Source organism: Olea europaea, unplaced genomic scaffold (assembly GCF_002742605.1).
Source record: "Olea europaea var. sylvestris unplaced genomic scaffold, O_europaea_v1 scaffold1442, whole genome shotgun sequence".
Lineage (NCBI taxonomy): Eukaryota > Viridiplantae > Streptophyta > Magnoliopsida > Lamiales > Oleaceae > Olea > Olea europaea.
The window spans coordinates 18,303-36,656 of NW_019231962.1; positions in this window are offsets into that span (position 1 = coordinate 18,303).

The following is an 18,354-nucleotide window of genomic DNA, read 5'->3' on the forward strand; positions in this document are numbered from 1 at the left end:
ATTCGAAGAATTGAGCGTAACTTTTGCACATGGTGTCCGTTTTGGGCCCATAAGTACTTTTCGAAAATGTAGCGACCATTTTGGATTGAACTCATGGCATCGTCGTGAAGTAAGAGGGATTTTGATCGTTTGTTTTTCAAAGAACGAGAACTTGTATATTTGGATTGTCGGCGTTCGAAGAATTGAGCATAACTTTTGCACACGATTTTCGTTTTGGGCCCATCAGTACTTTTCGAAAATGTAGCGATCGTTTTGGATTGAACTCACGGCATCGTCATGGCGTAACAGTGATTTCGACCATTTCATTTTCGAAAAATGAGCACTTTCATATTTGGATTGTCGGAGTTCGAAGAATTGAGCGTAACTTTTGCACTTGGTGTCCGTTTTGGGCCATAAGTACTTTTCAGAAATGTAGCAACCATTTTGGATTGAACTCACGGCATCATCGTAAAGTAAGAGGGATTTTGATCTTTTGTTTTTAGAAGAACGAGCACTTGTATATTTGGATTGTCGGCGTTCGAAGAATTGAGCATAACTTTTGCACACGGTTTTCGTTTTGGGCCCATAAGTACTTTTCGAAAATGTAGCGATCGTTTTGGATTGAACTCATGGCATCATCATGGCATAAGAGTGATTTTTGACCATTTCTTTTTCGAAGAACGAGCACTTGCATATTTGGACTGTTGGAGTTCAAAGAATTGAGCGTAACCTTTGCACACGGTTTTCGTTTTGGACCCATAAGTACTTTTCGAAAATGTGACGACCGTTTTGGATTGAGCTCACAGCTTTATCGTGACGTATGAGGGATTTCGGGAATTTTTTCCGAAGAACGAGCACTTACATATTTGGATTGTCGGAGTTCGAAGAATTGAGCGTAACTTTGGCACAAGGTTTTCGTCTTGCGCCCATAAGTACTTTTCGAAAATGTGGCGACCGTTTTGGATTGAACTCACAGCTCTGCCGTGACGCATGAGGGATTTCGGTCATTTTTTTCGAAAAATGAGCACTTGCATATTTGGATTGTCGGCGTTCAAAGAATTGTGCGTAACTTTTACATACGGTGTCCGTTTAGGGCCCACAAGTACTTTTCAAAAATGTAACGACCGTTTTGAATTGAACTCACAGCTTTACCGTGACGTATGAGGGATTTCGGGCATGTTTTTCGAAGAACGAGCACTTGCATATTTGGATTGTCGGCGTTCGAAGAATTGAGCGTAACTTTTACACACGGTTTCCGTTTTGGGCCCATAAGTACTTTTCGAAAATGTAGCGACCGTTTTGGATTGAGCTCACAGCTTTGCCGTGATGTATGAGGGATTTCAGGCATTTTTTTCGAAGAACGAGCACTTGCACACTCGGATTGTCGGCATTCGAAGAATTGAGCTTAACTTTTACACACGGTGTCCATTTTGGGCCTATAAGTACTTTTTGAAAATGTGGCGACCGTTTTGGATTGAACACACAGCTTTCCATGACGTATGTGGGATTTGGGTATTTTTTTCGAAGGACGAACACTTGCATATTTGGATTTTCGGCATTTGAAGAATTGAGCGTAACTTTCGCACATGGTGTCCGTTTTGGGCCCATAAGTACTTTTCGAAAATGTAGCGACCGTTATGGATTGAACTCATGGCATCGTCGTGACGTAAGAGGGATTTTGATCCTTTGTTTTTCGAAGAACGAGCACCTGCATATTTGGATTGTCAGCGTTCGAAGAATTTAGCATAACTTTAGCACGCGATTTCCATTTTTGGCCCATAAGTAATTTTCGAAAATATAGCGATCAATTTGGATTGAACTCACGGCATCGTCATGATGTAAGAAGGATTTCGACCATTTGTTTTTCGAAGAACGAGCACTTGCATATTTGGATTGTCGGCATTCGAAGAATTGAGCGTAACTTTTGCACACGATTTCCGTTTTGGGCCCAGAAGTACTTTTCGAAAATGTAGCGACCGTTTTGGATTGAACTCACGGCATCGTCGTGACGTAAGAGGGATTTCGGCCGTTTCTTTTTTTGAAGAACGAGCACTTGCATATTTGGATTGTCGGCGTTCGAAGAATTGAGCGTAACTTTTCCACACAGTTTCCGTTTTGGGCCCATAAGTACTTTTCAAAAATGTAGCGACCGTTTTGGATTGAACTCACGGCATCGTCGTGACGTTAGAGGGATTTTGATTGTTTGTTTTTCGAAGAACGAGCACTTGCATATTTGGATTGTCGGCGTTCGAAGAATTGAACGTAACTTTTGCACACGATTTCCGTTTTGGGCCCATAAGCACTTTTCGAAAATGTAGCGACCATTTTGGATTGAACTTGCGGCATCATCGTGACATTAGAGGGATTTTGATTGTTTGTTTTTCGAAGAACGAGCACTTGCATATTTGGATTGTCGGCGTCCGAAGAATTGAGCATAACTTTTGCACACGGTGTTCGTTTTGGGCCCATAAGTACTTTTTGAAAATGTAGCGACTGTTTTGGATTGAACTCAGGGCATCGTCGAGATGTTAGAGGGATTTTGATCGTTTGTTTTTCAAAGAACGAGCACTTGCGTATTTGGATTTTCGGCGTTCGAAGAACTGAGCGTAACTTTTGTACACGTTGTCCGTTTTGGGCCCATAAGTACTTTTCGGAAATGTAGCGATCATTTTGGATTGAACTCATCACTTTGCCATGACATATGAAGGATTTTGAGCATTTTTCTTTCGAAGAACGAGCACTTGCATATTTGGATTGTCGGAGTTCGAAGAATTGAGTGTAACTTTTACACACGATGTCCGTTTTGAGCCCATAAGTACTTTTCGAAAATGTAGCGACCATTTTGGATTGGACTCACTATGTTGCTGTGACATATGAGGGTTTTTGGGTGTTTGTTTTTCGAAGAATGAGCACTTGCATATTTGGATTGTCGGCGTTCGAAGAATTGAACGTAACTTTTGCACACGGTGTCCGTTTTGGGCCCACAAGTGCTTTTCGAAAATGTAGCGACCATTTTGGTTTAAACTCACAGCTTTGCCGTGACATATGAGGGATTTCGGGCATGTTTTTCGAAGAACAAGCACTTGCATATTAGGATTGTCGGCGTTCGAAGAATTGAGCGTAACTTTTGCACAGGGTTTCTATTTTGGGCCCATAAGTACTTTCCGAAAATATAGCGACCGTTTTGGATTGAACTCACAGCTTCACCGTGACGTATGAGGGATTTCAGGCATTTTTTCGAAGAATGAGCACTTGCATACTTGGATTGTCGGAATTCGATGAATTGAGCGTAACTTTTACACACGGTGTCCGTTTTAGGCCCATAAGTACTTTTCGGAAATGTAACAACCATTTGGAATTGAACTCACCGCTTTGTCGTGATGTATGAGGGATTTCGAGCATTTTTCTTTTGACGAAAGAGCACTTGCATAATTGGATTGTCGGAGTTCGAAGAATTGAGCGTAACTTTTACACACGGTGTCCATTTTGCGCCCATAAGTACTTTTCGGAAATGTAGCGACCATTTTGGATTGGACTCATAGCGTTACCGTAACGTATGAGGGTTTTCGGGTGTTTGTTTTTCGAGGAATGAGCAGTTGCATATTTGGATTGTCGGCGTTCGAAGAATTGAGCGTAAGTTTTGCACACGGTGTCCGTTTTGGGCCCACAAGTGCTTTTCGAAAATGTAGCGACCATTTTCGATTGAACTCACAGCTTTACCGTGACATATGAGGGATTTCAGGCATGTTTACGAAGAACGAGCACTTGCATATTAGGATTGTCGGCGTCCGAAGAATTGAGCGAAACTTTTGCTCACGGTTTTCGTTTTGGGCCCATATGTAGTTTCCGAAAATGTAGATACCGTTTTGGATTGAACTCACAGCTTTGTCGTGACGTATGAGGGATTTCAGGCATTTTTCGAAGAATGAGCACTTGCATACTTGGATTGTCAGAATTCGATGAATTGAGCGTAACTTTTACACACGGTGTCCATTTTTGGCCCATAAGTACTTTTCGAAAAATAGCGACCGTTTTGGATTGAACACACAGCTTTGCCGTGACGTATGAGGGATTTCGAGCATTTTTCAAAGAACGAGCACTTGCATATTTGGATTGTCGGCGTTCGAAGAATTGAGCATAACTTTTGCACATGGTGTCCGTTTTGGGCCCATAACTACTTTTCGAAAATGTAGCGACCGTCTTGGATTCAACTCACAGTATCGTCGTGATGTAAGAGGGATTTTGATCCTTTGTTTTTCGAGGAACGAGCACTTGCATATTTGGATTGTCGGCATTGGAAGAATTGAGCATATGTTTTACACACGATTTCTGTTTTGGGCCCATAAGTACTTTTCGAAAATGTAACGATCGTTTTGGATTGCACTCACAGCTTTACCGTGACGTATGAGGGATTTTGGGCATGTTTTTTGAAGAATGAGCACTTGCATATTTGGATTGTCGGCGTTCGAAAAATTGAGCATAACTTTTGCACACGGTGTCCGTTTTGGGCCCATAAGTCTTTTTGAAAATGTGGCGACCGTTTTGGTTTGAACACACAGCTTTGCCGTGACGTATGAGAGATTTCGGGCATTTTTTTTTGAAGAAAGGCACTTGCATATTTGGATTGTCGGCGTTCGAAGAATTGAGCATAACTTTTGCACATGGTGTCCGTTTTGAGCCCATAAGTACTTTTCGAAAATGTAGCGACCGTTTTGGATTGAACTCACGGCATCGTCGTGACGTAAGAGGGATTTTGATCCTTTGTTTTTTCGAAGAACGAGCACTTGCATATTTGGATTGTCGGCGTTGGAAGAATTGGGGATAACTTTTGCACACGGTTTCCGTTTTGGGCCCATAAGTACTTTTCGAAAATGTAGCGATCGTTTTGGATTGAACTCACAGCTTTGCCATGATGTATGAGTGATTTGGGCATGTTTTTTGAAGAACGAGCACTTGCATATTTGGATTGTCAGCGTTCGAAGAATTGAGCATAACTTTTGCACACGGTGTCCGTTTTGGGCCCATAAGTACTTTTCGAAAATGTAGTAACCGTTTTGGATTGAACTCATGGCATCATCGTGACCTAAGAGGGATTTCGATCTTTTATTTTTCGAAGAACGAGCACTTGCATAATTGGATTGTTGGCGTTCGAAGAATTGTGCGTAACTTTTGTACACGGTGTCCGTTTTGGGCCCATAAGTACTTTTTGAAAATGTGGCGACCGTTTTGGATTGAACTCACGGCATCATCGTGATGTAAGAGGGATTTCGATCATTTGTTTTTCGAAGAGCGAGCACTTGCATAATTAGATTGTTGGCGTTCGAAGAATTGAGCATAACTTTTGCACATGGTGTCCGTTTTGGGCCCATAACTACTTTTCGAAAATGTAGCGACCGTCTTGGATTCAACTCACAGTATCGTCGTGATGTAAGAGGGATTTTGATCCTTTGTTTTTCGAGGAACGAGCACTTGCATATTTGGATTGTCGGCATTGGAAGAATTGAGCATATGTTTTACACACGATTTCTGTTTTGGGCCCATAAGTACTTTTCGAAAATGTGGCGACCATTTTGGATTGAACTCACGGCATGGTCATGACCTAAGAGGGATTTAATCGTTTGTTTTTCGAAGAATGAGCACTTGCATATTTGGATTATCGCGTTCGAAAAATTGAGCGTAACTTTTGCACACGGTGTCCGTTTGGGCCCATAAGTACTTTTCGAAAATGTAGCGATCGTTTTGAATTGAACTCACAGCTTTGCCATGATGTATAAGGGATTTCAGGCATGTTTTTCGAAGAACGAGCACTTTCATATTTGGATTATCGGCGTTCGAAAAATTGAGCGTAACTTTTGCACACGGTGTCCGTTTCGGGCCTATAAGTACTTTTTGGAAACGTCGCGATCATTTTGCATTGAACTCATAGCTTTGCCGTGACGTATGAGGGATTTTGGGCATGTTTTTTGAAGAATGAGCACTTGCATATTTGGATTGTCGACGTTCGAAGAATTGAGCATAACTTTTGCACACGGTGTCCGTTTTGGTCCCACAAGTACTTTTCGAAAATGTAGCGACCGTTTTAGATTGAACTCACGGCATCATCGTGACCTAAGAGGGATTTCGATCATTTGTTTTTTGAAGAACGAGCACTTGCATATTTGGATTGTCGGCGTTCGAAGAATTGAGCGTACCCTTTGTACACGGGGTCCGTTTTGGGCACATAAGTACTTTTTGGAAATGTAGCGACCATTTTGGATTGAACTCACGGCATCATCGTGACCTAAGAGGGATTTCAATCATTTGTTTTTCGAAGAACGACCACTTGCATATTTGGATTTTCGGCGTTCGAAGAATTGAGCGTAACTTTTGCACATGGTGTCCATTTCGGGCCTATAAGTACTTTTCGGAAATGGAGCGACCATTTTGGATTGAACTCACGGCATCGTCGTGACGTAAGAGGGATTTTGATCCTTTGTTTTTCAAAGAACGAGCACCTGCATATTTGGATTGTCGGCGTCCAAAGAATTCAGCATAACTTTTGCACGCGGTTTTCGTTTTGGGCCCATAAGTACTTTTCGAAAATGTAGCTATCATTTTGGATTGAACTCACGGCATCGTCGTGACGTAAGAGGGATTTTGACCGTTTGTTTTTCGAAGAACGAGCACTTGCATATTTGGATTGTCGGCGTTCGAAGAATTGAGCGTAACTTTTGCACACGGTTTCCGTTTTGGGCCCATAAGTACTTTTCGGAAATGTAGCGACCGTTTTGGATTGAACTCACGGCATCATCGCGATGTAAGAGGGATTTTGGCCATTTTGTGTTTTGAAGAACGAGCACTTGCATATTTGAATTGTCGGCATTCGAAGAATTGAGCGTAACTTTTGCACACGGTGTCCGTTTTGGGCCCATAAGTACTTTTCGAAAATGTAGCGACGTTTTTGGATTGAACTCACGGCATCGTCATGATGTTAGAGGGATTTTGATTGTTTATTTTTTGAGGAACGAGCACTTGCATATTTGGATTGTCGGCGTTCGAAGAAATGAGCGTAACTTTTGCACACGGTGTCCGTTTTGGGTCCAAAAGTACTTTTCGAAAATGTAGCGACCTTTTTGGATTGAACTCACGGCATTGTCTTGATGTTAGAGGGATTTTGATCGTTTGTTTTTTGAAGAACGTGCACTTGCTTATTTGGATTGTAGGCGTTCGAGGAATTGAGCGTAACTTTTGCACACGGTGTCCGTTTTGGGCCCATAAGTACTTTTCGAAAATGTAGCGACCGTTTTGGATTGAACTCACCGCTTTGCCGTGACGTATGAGGGATTTCAGGCATTTTTATTTCGAAGAACGAGCACTTGCATACTTGGATTGTCGGAGTTCGAAGAATTGAGCGTAACTTTTACACACAGTGTCCGTTTTGGGCCCATAAGTACTTTTCGGGAATGTAGCGACCATTTTGGATTGGACTCACCGCTTTGCCATGATATATGAGGGTTTTCGGGTGTTTTTTTTCGATGAACAAGCACTTGCATAATTGGATTGTCGACGTTCGAAGAATTGAACGTAACTTTTGCACACGGTGTCCGTTTTGGGCCCACAAGTACTTTTCGAAAATGTAGCGACCGTTTTGGATTGAACACACAGCTTTACCGTGACGTATGATGGATTTCGGGCAATTTTTTCGAAGAACGAGCATTTGTATATTTGGATTGTCGGCGTTCGAAGAATTGAGCGTAACTTTTGCACATGGTGTCCATTTTGGGCCCATAAGTACTTTTCGGAAATGGAACGACCGTTTTTGATTGAACTCACGGCAGCGTCGTGACGTAAGAGGGATCTTGATCCTTTGTTTTTCGAAGAACGAGCACCTGCATAGTTGAATTGTCGGCGTTCGAAGAATTGAGCGTAACTTTTGCACACGGTTTCCGTTTTGGGCCTATAAGTACTTTTCGAAAATGTAGCGACCTTTTTTAGATTGAACTCACGACATCGTCGTGACGTTAGAGGGATTTTGATTGTTTGTTTTTCGAAGAACGAGCCCTTGCATATTTGGATTGTCGACTTTCGAAGAATTTAGCGTAACTTTTGTACATGGTGTCCGTTTTGGGCGCATAAGTACTTTTCGAAAATGTAACGACCATTTTGGATTGAATTCACGGCATCGTCGTGACGTAAGAGGGATTTCGATCATTTATTTTTCGACGAACAAGCCCTTGCATTCTTTGATTGTTGGCATTCGAAGAATTGAGCATAACGTTTACACACGGTGTCCGTTTTGGGCCCATAAGTACTGATGCGAACCCCGTAGCAATGGAAACTACGAAGAATTGAGCATAACGTTTACACACGGTGTCCGTTTTGGGCCCATAAGTACTGATGCGAACCCCGTAGCAATGGAAACTACGAAACCCACAACGAGATTGATGCGGAACCCAAGAACGCCAATACTAACCCGATTTTGGATCTCGAACCCCAAGAATTGAAACAAGAAACCCTAGATTAGCGAAAAACCTAAAACCCCTTGATTACAATTAAAAGAACCCACAATCCGATTGATAGAACGCCACAAGAAGTTGAATCTTGATAAGCTCCAAGATTGTTCAAGAAAAACAATAAATTGAAAGAAGAAATTTCTCTCTCTATAATATTAATTCAAAAGTTCGAAGGTCGTTACAATCGAAAGTAATCTCCTATTTATACTAATGAATAAAAACGTCCAAAATCATCAAATTATGGTAATAATTTGATTCCATAAGAATTCTATCGAAACTAGGAAATTCGGCCAAAAATAGAAAATCGCCAATTTTTTTGACCTGTGCGGCTGCATGGTGTAAATCCATGTGGTCACATGGTTTAACTTGAGTTGGACTTTTGGTTTTCGGGAACCATGTGTGCGGCCGCATAGAGTGTTGCCTGTGCGGCCGCATGGTGTTATTTTCTGCCTCTGCTTTCGTCGCTTGATACAAATTGATCCAAGTCGATTCGGCCTTCGACCCAAACATGAAAATTGCTCCATTTTGAGTCCCGAACATAGTTTCATCAATGGTTTCTTGAACGAGCAATCCCATCGCTTGTTTCACTTGCTTTGCCCTTGATCGCATCATTGGTCCGCCATCGACTATCAACAGGTCTCGTCTCGCACTTGCCTTCGTCGGGCTCGACTCCTGGATCATATCATCCCCTCCCTCTTCAAAAGGATTCGTACTCGAATCAGAACCTACATCAAACAGAGAGAGATCAGATACATTAAAAGTAGCCGAAACATTGTACTCACCTGGTAAATCCACTTTGTATACATTGTCATTGATCCTCTCGATGACTTGATACGGTCCATCGCCTCGTGGTTGCAATTTTGACTTCCTCTGTTCTGGAAAACGCTCTTTTCTGAAATGCACCCAGACCCAATCTCCAGGCTCAAATGTAACGCGTCTTCTTCCTTTATTTACTTTTGATGCAATCAGCTTTCCTTTCTCTTCAATCTGCATCCTAACCTTTTCATGGAGTGTTTTCACCATCTCAGCTTTTTCATTTCCTATCCAAGCTACCTCGTTCATGTACAGGCAAAGGCATTAAATCCATAGGTGTTAGTGGATTAAAACCATAAATAATTTCAAAAGGAGAAAACGAAGTAGTAGAATGTGTAGCTCGATTATATGCAAACTCTATAAACGGTAAACACTCTTCCCATGATTTTAGATTTTTATTGATAACTGTCCTAAACAGTTGAGTCATAGTTCGATTAACTACCTCAGTTTGTCCATCTGTTTGTGGGTGACAAGTTGTAGAAAATAATAACTTAGTTCCTAACTTACTCCACAGAACACGCCAAAAATGACTTAAAAACTTCACGTCCCTATCAGACATTATACTTTTAGGTACTCCATGTAAACGTACTATTTTCCTAAAGAATAATTATGCAATATTAGTAGCATCGTCAGTTTTATGACATGGTATGAAATTCGCCATCTTACTAAACCTATCGACCACTACAAATATTGAATCCCGACCCCTTTTTGTCCTAGGGAAACCTAACACAAAGTCCATAGATATGTCTACCCAAGGTTCACTAGGTACAGGCAAAGGAGTATACAAACCATGGGGTTGAACCTTAGACTTAGCCTTTTTACAAGTTATGCACTTTCCACATATTTATTCTACGTCATGTCGCATTTTAGGCCAATAAAAATGTTCCCCTAACATGTCTAAAGTCTTTTGAACCTCGAAATGTCCCATTAAACCACCTCCATGTGCTTCCGTTACCAATAATTCATGCAAAGAACAATTAGGAATGCACAACTTATTTTCCCTAAACAAATATCCTTCATGCCTATAGAATTTATCAAATGCACCTTTGTCACATGAAGCATAAATACTAGAAAAATCACAATCAGATTCATACATGCCCTTAATATGCTCGAAACCAAGTAATTTAGTACTTAATGAATTTAAAAGCACGTACCTTCAAGACAACGCATCAGCAACTATATTTTTTTTACCTTGTTTGTACTTGATGACGTAGGGAAATGTCTCGATAAACTCCACCCATCTCGCATGTCTTTTGTTCAACTTACCTTGACCTCGCAAATACTTTAAAGATTCATGATCGGTGTGTATCACGAATTCCTTTGGCCATAAGTAGTGCTGCCAAGTCTCTATTGCTCGAACAAGTGAATACAGCTCCTTGTCATATGTCGGATAATTCAATGCTGTCCCACTCAACTTTTCGCTAAAGTAAGCAATAGGTCTCCTTTCCTGCATTAACACTGCTCCTATACCTATTCCTGATGCATCACACTCAACCTCGAATGTTTTATCAAAATTTGGTAATGCCAAAATAGGTGCTTTACATAGCTTATCCTTAATTATGTTAAATGCAATTTCTTGAGATTCTCCCCAATGAAAACCTACACTATTCTTTACTATTTCAGTCAACGGTGTGGTGATGGTGCTAAAATCTCTTACAAATCGCCTATAAAAATTATCCAATCCATGAAAACTCCTTAACTTCAGTTAAAGTCTTAGGTGTTGGCCATTCCTTTATAGCTTTTATCTTTTCTTCATCGACTTCCACCCCGTTAGCACTAACCACAAATCCTAGGAAAACAACTATATCCATGCAGAACGTGCACTTTTTAAAATTAGCATACAGTTGTTCCTTTTGCAACACAACAAGCACAAAATTTAAATGTTCTAAATGCTCATCTAGGTTTTTGCTATAGATTAAGATGTCATCAAAATAAACTACAACAAATTTCCCAATAAAAGCACGCAAAACATGGTTCATTAAACGCATAAAAGTGCTCGGTGCATTAGTGAGTCCAAACGGCATAACTAACCATTTATACAATCCATACTTAGTCTTAAACGCCGTTTTCCATTCATCACCCTCCCGCATGCGAATTTGATGATACCCACTTTTAAGATCAATCTTACTAAAAATGCAAGCACCATGCAACTCATCAAGCATATCATCTAGCCTAGGTATTGGGTGACGATACTTTACCGTGATATTATTGATAGCTCGGCAATCCACGTACATTCTCCAAGTCCCGTCCTTCTTAGGCACCAACAAAATAGGTACAGCACATGGACTCATGCTCTCCCTGACATAACCTTTGCTCATCAACTCCTCCACTTGCTTTTGAAGCTCCTTCGTCTCCTCGGGATTGCTTCGGTAAGCGGGTCGGTTCGGTATAATAGCTCCGGGTACAAAGTCAATCTGGTGTTCGATGCCTCTGATTGGTGGCAATCCACTTGGCATCTCCTCAGGAAACACATCGTCGAACTCCTGCAATAAAGACTTAACCAAACTAGGGAGGGATGTGTTAGAATCCTCAAAATTGAGGAGGGACTCCTTGTACACTAACAATATCATTTGCCTATTATCGCTCATAGCCTTTTTCAACTCACTCTCTTTTGCGTAGAAGTTGACCTTTGGCTTTTCTCTCCGATCAGCTGACTCTTTTTCTCTCCTCTCAACTGACTTTTTTTCTCTCCGCTCATGTGGCTTCTCTCTCTTTTCTCCACTCTCAGCCACCTCACTATTTTCTCTCTTATTGATGGTTCACTATTGCTTCTCCTTTTTCCTGACTCTCTTATGCTCTCATCTTCCTCACTTTTTAGCTTGGTTTGATCTCCATACACTTGTGCCGGTGTTAATGGCGCAAGAGTAATAGTCTTCCCATCCTTGACAAAGCTATAACGATTCCTATAACCATCATGTGTGACCCTTCTATCATATTGCCATGGCCTTCCTAATAAGATATGACCCACATGCATAGGCACCACATCATATACTACTTTGTCACTATAACTTCCAATTGAGAAATTAATTAAAACTCTTTTATTCACCTTAACTTCCCCACTTTCATTCAACCATTGCAACTTATAAGGCCTAGGGTATCTTAATAAAGCTAGTCCTAATTTCTCAACTAAAGTTGTGCTAGCTACATTCGTGCAACTCCCACCATCAATAATCATTCTACATACCTTATCGTTGACGTAACAACGTGTGTGGAATATATTTTCTCGCTGCTGCTCCGAATCAACCACTTTGACTTGAGTGTTAAGAGCTCTCCTTGACACCAACGATTCCCCAACAACAAACTCCAAATTTTCTTCTTCTTCAATGTCCTCTAATGCAGGCATGTCCTCAAACTCTCCTTCACTTTCACTCATCAACTCTCCATTATCCAACAAAATCATTACCCGTTTATTTGGGCATTGAGAAGCAATGTGCCCTGACCCCAAGCATCTGAAACACTTGATGTCTCAATTCCTTGATGGTTGTGAATCTGTTTTGGGTGCTGTTTTGCTAGCACTTTCTTCTTTCCCCTTCTGCCACTCATTCCTACCTTTAGGTACAGCTTTATCACCTTTGTAGTTGTTGTTCCACCCTAGCTTCCAAGATGGATTAACACTCGAAGTTCCTAACGGCTGCCTAGCTGTCCCTTTCCTCTTCAGCTGTCTCTCTACCTTCATAGCCACATGAAACATGTCTTCCAACTCCACATAATGTTGCAACTCCACTATATTAGCAATTTTCCTATTCAACCCATTCAAGAATCGTGCCATGGTAGCCTCCCGATCCTCCACCACATTGGCCCTAATCATGAGTATTTCCATCTCCTTATGATAGTCCTCTACACTTTTCGACCCTTGATATAGACCTTGCAGTTTTTGATGGATCTCTCGATAATAGTGGCTAGGAACAAACCTCTTTCTCATCAATGACTTTAATTCCTCCCAAGTGCTGATTGGCCTTCCCCCACTCCTACGTTGTGAAGTAATCACTTGATCCCACCATGAAATTGCATAGTCACTGAACTCCAAAACTGCTAACTTTACCTTTTTCTCCTCCGAGTAGTTATAACACTCGAAGATCATTTCAACCTTCCTTTCCCACTCCAGGTATGCCTCGGGATCACTCCTTCCTTTGAATGAAGGAACTGTCATTTTTATATTTCCCAAGTTTCCATCCAACTCCTCCCCGCGATCATTCCGTCCCCGTCTGTCGAACCTATCGCCTCTATTCCTCATCATTTCCATCTCAACACTGTGAAATTCATCTTCGCCCATGTCACTCCCATATCCATACTCCTCTCACCTTTCCCTCTTAGGCTCCCATCTATCCGGTCCTCTGGCATTGGATACATCCACTCGATGCCCCCGACTAAGATTAGCCACCGATGTATCTAATCTATTCATCCAAGCCTCCTGCTTCTCCAACCTATCTTTCACATCTCTAAACGTCCTCTCAAATCTTTGCACTAAATCCTCTGATGCATTGCTATTATTACCTTGTCGGCTTGAGTTTGATTCTGCCCTTTCTGACATCCTAACACTAAAATTTTATTTTACTGCCTCACCAAAAGTCACTTGGAACACACACAAGGCTTTTACCCTCTATTAAGCTCACCTCTCTACCTTTTACCACTCAGTTCTTTCAACAATTGCTTCTAGGAACAATCAATGAACTCAATCAATCAATCAATTTGTGTAGAATTCCCCAAATGGGATGTGACTCAATAATTGTAACAAAGGACTCAAAGAAAACTTTTAAAACTTGATTTAAATTGAAGGAATGGAATGATTCAATGCGTCCAAGTAATTTAGAAACGATAATGAATAATAAAAGTTGGTATTTGACGGATCAATAATATTTAACAATTTTTTTCTACTGTACGGATGAACAGTACCGTACGGATGAACATTAATTTTTTTTTTAGATGCGAAAATCAATAACAAAACCAACAAAGAAAACGAAAACTGATTTGGGCAAAAATTGAGCCCAGAAACGGAATTTGAAGATTTTTGATAAAACTTTTGGATCAAAGAATCAAGAAAACCTTCTGGATACAAGAACACAAGGAATTGAAAAAATTAGAAAACAAAGGATATAACCAGATTAAATTGGAGCCAAAGCTCTGATACCAACTGATGTGAACCCCGTAGCAATGGAAACTACGAAACCCACAACGAGATTGATGCGGAATCCCAGAACACCAATACTAACCCGATTTTGGATCTCGAACCCCAAGAATTGAACCAAGAAACCCTAGATTAGCGAAAAACCTAAAACCCCTTGATTACAATTAAAAGAACCCACAATCCGATTGATAGAACACCACAAGAAGTTGAATCTTGATAAGTTCCAAGATTGTTCAAGAAGAACATTAAATTAAAAGAAGAAATTTCTCTCTCTATAATATTAATTCAAAAGTCAAAAGTTCAAAGGTCGTTATAATCAAAAGTAATCTCCTATTTATACTAATGAATAAAAACGTCCAAAACCATCAAATTATGGTAATAATTTGATTACATAAGAATTCTATCAAAACTAGGAAATTTGGCCGAAAATAGAAAATCGCCAATTTTTTTGGCCTATGCGGCCGCATGGTGTAAATCCATGCGGTCGCATGGTTTAACTTGAGTTGGACTTTTGGTTTTCGGGAGTTTTACCTGTGCGGCCTCATGGTGTTGTTTTCGGCCTCTGCTTTCGTCGCTTGATACAAATTGATCCAAGTCGATTCGGCCTTCAACCCGAACATAAAAGTTGCTCCATTTTGAGTCTCGAACATAGTTCCATAAATGGTTTCTTGAACGAGCAATCCCATCAATTGTTTCACTTGCTTTGCCCTTAATCACGTCATTGGTCCGCCATCGACTATCAACGGGTCTCGTCTCGCACTTGCCTTCATCGGGCTCGACTCCTAGATCATATCAAGTACATTACGAAAATGTAGCGACCGTTTTGGATTGAACACACAACTTTGCCGTGACGTATGAGGGATTTCTGGCATTATTTTTGAAGAATGAGCACTTGCATACTTGGATTGTCGGCGTTCGAAGAATTGAGCGTGACTTTTCCACACGGTTTTCGTTTTGGGCCCATAAGTACTTTTCGGAAATGTAGCGATCATTTTGGATTGAACTCACGGCATCATCGTAACGTAAGAGGGATTTCGATCATTTGTTTTTCGAAGAACGAGCACTTGCATATTTGGATTGTCGGCATTCGAAGAATTGAGCGTAATTCTTTCATACGGTGTCCGTTTTGGGCCCATAAGTACTTTTCGAAAATGTAGCGACCGTTTTTGATTGAACTCATTGCTTTGCCGTGACATATGAGGGATATTGGGTATTTTTCTTTCGAAGAACGAGAACTTGCATATTTGGATTGTCGGCATTTGAAGAATTGAGCGTAACTTTTGTACACGATTTTCGTTTTGGGCCGATAAGTACTTTTCGAAAATGTAGCGAACGTTTTGGATTGAACTCACAGCATCGTCATGATGTAAGGGGGATTTTAGCCATTTGTTTTTTGAAGAATGAGCACTTGCATATTTGGATTGTCGGCGTTCGAAGAATTGAGCGTAACTTTTGGACACGATGTCCGTTTTGGGCCCATGAGTACTTTTTGAAAATGTAGCGACCGTTTTGAATTGAACTCACTGCTTTGCCAAGACGTATGAGGGATATTGGGTATTTTCTTTTGAAGAACGAGAACTTGCATATTTGGATTGTCGGCGTTCGAAGAATTGAGCGTAACTTTTGCACACGGTTTCCGTTTTGGGCCCTTAAGTACTTTTCGAAAATATTGCGACCGTTTTGGATTAACTCATCGCTTTACCATGATGTATGAGGGATTTCGGCCATTTTTCGAAAGAATGAGCACTTGCTTATTTGGATTGTCGGCGTACGAAGAATTGAGCGTAACTCTTTCACACGGTGTCCGTTTTGGGCCCATAAGTACTTTTCGGAAATGCAGCGACCGTTTTGGATTAACTCATCGCTTTACCATGATGTATGAGGGATTTCGGCCATTTTTCGAAAGAATGAGCACTTGCTTATTTGGATTGTCGGCGTACGAAGAATTGAGCGTAACTCTTTCACACGGTGTCCGTTTTGGGCCCATAAGTACTTTTCGGAAATGCAGCGACCGTTTTGGATTAACTCATCGCTTTACCATGATGTATGAGGGATTTCGGCCATTTTTCGAAAGAATGAGCACTTGCTTATTTGGATTGTCGGCGTACGAAGAATTGAGCGTAACTCTTTCACACGGTGTCCGTTTTGGGCCCATAAGTACTTTTCGGAAATGCAGCGACCGTTTTGGATTAACTCATCGCTTTACCATGATGTATGAGGGATTTCGGCCATTTTTCGAAAGAATGAGCACTTGCTTATTTGGATTGTCGGCGTACGAAGAATTGAGCGTAACTCTTTCACACGGTGTCCGTTTTGGGCCCATAAGTACTTTTCGGAAATGCAGCGACCGTTTTGGATTAACTCATCGCTTTACCATGATGTATGAGGGATTTCGGCCATTTTTCGAAAGAATGAGCACTTGCTTATTTGGATTGTCGGCGTACGAAGAATTGAGCGTAACTCTTTCACACGGTGTCCGTTTTGGGCCCATAAGTACTTTTCGGAAATGCAGCGACCGTTTTGGATTAACTCATCGCTTTACCATGATGTATGAGGGATTTCGGCCATTTTTCGAAAGAATGAGCACTTGCTTATTTGGATTGTCGGCGTACGAAGAATTGAGCGTAACTCTTTCACACGGTGTCCGTTTTGGGCCCATAAGTACTTTTCGGAAATGCAGCGACCGTTTTGGATTAACTCATCGCTTTACCATGATGTATGAGGGATTTCGGCCATTTTTCGAAAGAATGAGCACTTGCTTATTTGGATTGTCGGCGTACGAAGAATTGAGCGTAACTTTTGCACACGGTTTCCGTTTTGGGCCCATAAGTACTTTTCGGAAATGTAGCGACCGTTTTGGATTGAACTCACTGCTTTACCGTGATGTATGAGGGATTTTGGGAATTTTTCTTTTGAAGAACGAGAACTTGCATATTTTGATTGTCGGCGTTCGGAGAATTGAGCGTAACTTTTGCACACGGTGTCCATTTTGGGCCCATAAGTACTTTTCGAAAACGTAGCGACCGTTTTAGATTGAACTCATGGCATCATCGTGACGTAAGAGGAATTTCGGTCATTTTTTTTCGAAGAACGGGTACTTGCATATTTGGATTGTCGACGTTCGAAGAATTGAGCGTAACTTTTGAACACGGTGTCCGTTTTTGGCCCATAAGTACTTTTTGGAAATGTAGCGACTATTTTTGATTGAACTCATCACTTTCCCATGACGTACGAGGGATTTCGATGCTTGTTTTTTTAAGAACGAGCACTTGCATATTTGGATTGTCATCGTTCGAAAAATTGAGCGTAACTTTTGCACACGGTGTCTGTTTTGGGCCCATAAGTACTTTTCAAAAATGTAGCGACCATTTTGGATTGAACTTACGGCATCGTCGTGACGTAAGAGGGATTTCGACCATTTATTTTTTGACGAATGACCACTTGCATAATTAGATTGTCGACGTTCGAAGAATTGAGCATAACTTTTGCAGAAGGTTTCCGTTTTGGGCCCATAAGTACTTTTCGAAAATGTAGCGACCATTTTGGATTGGACTCACCGCTTTTCCTTGATGCATGAGGGATTTTGAGCGTTTGTTTTTCGAAGAACAAGCACTTGCATATTTGGATTGTCGGCATTTGAAGAATTGAGCGTAACTTTTGTATAGGGTGTCCGTTTTGGGCCCAAAAGTACTTTTCGAAAATGTAGCGACCATTTTGAATTGAACTCACCGCTTTGTTGTGATGTATGAGGGATTTCTGGCATTTTTTTCGAAGAACGAGCACTTGCAAATTTGGATTGTCGGCGTTCGAAGAATTGAGCGTAACTTTTACACACGGCGTCAGTTTTGGGTCCATAAGTACTTTTTGGAAATGTAGCGATCATTTTGGATTGAACTCACTGCTTTACCATGACGTATTAGGGATTTCGGGAATTTTTCTTTCGAA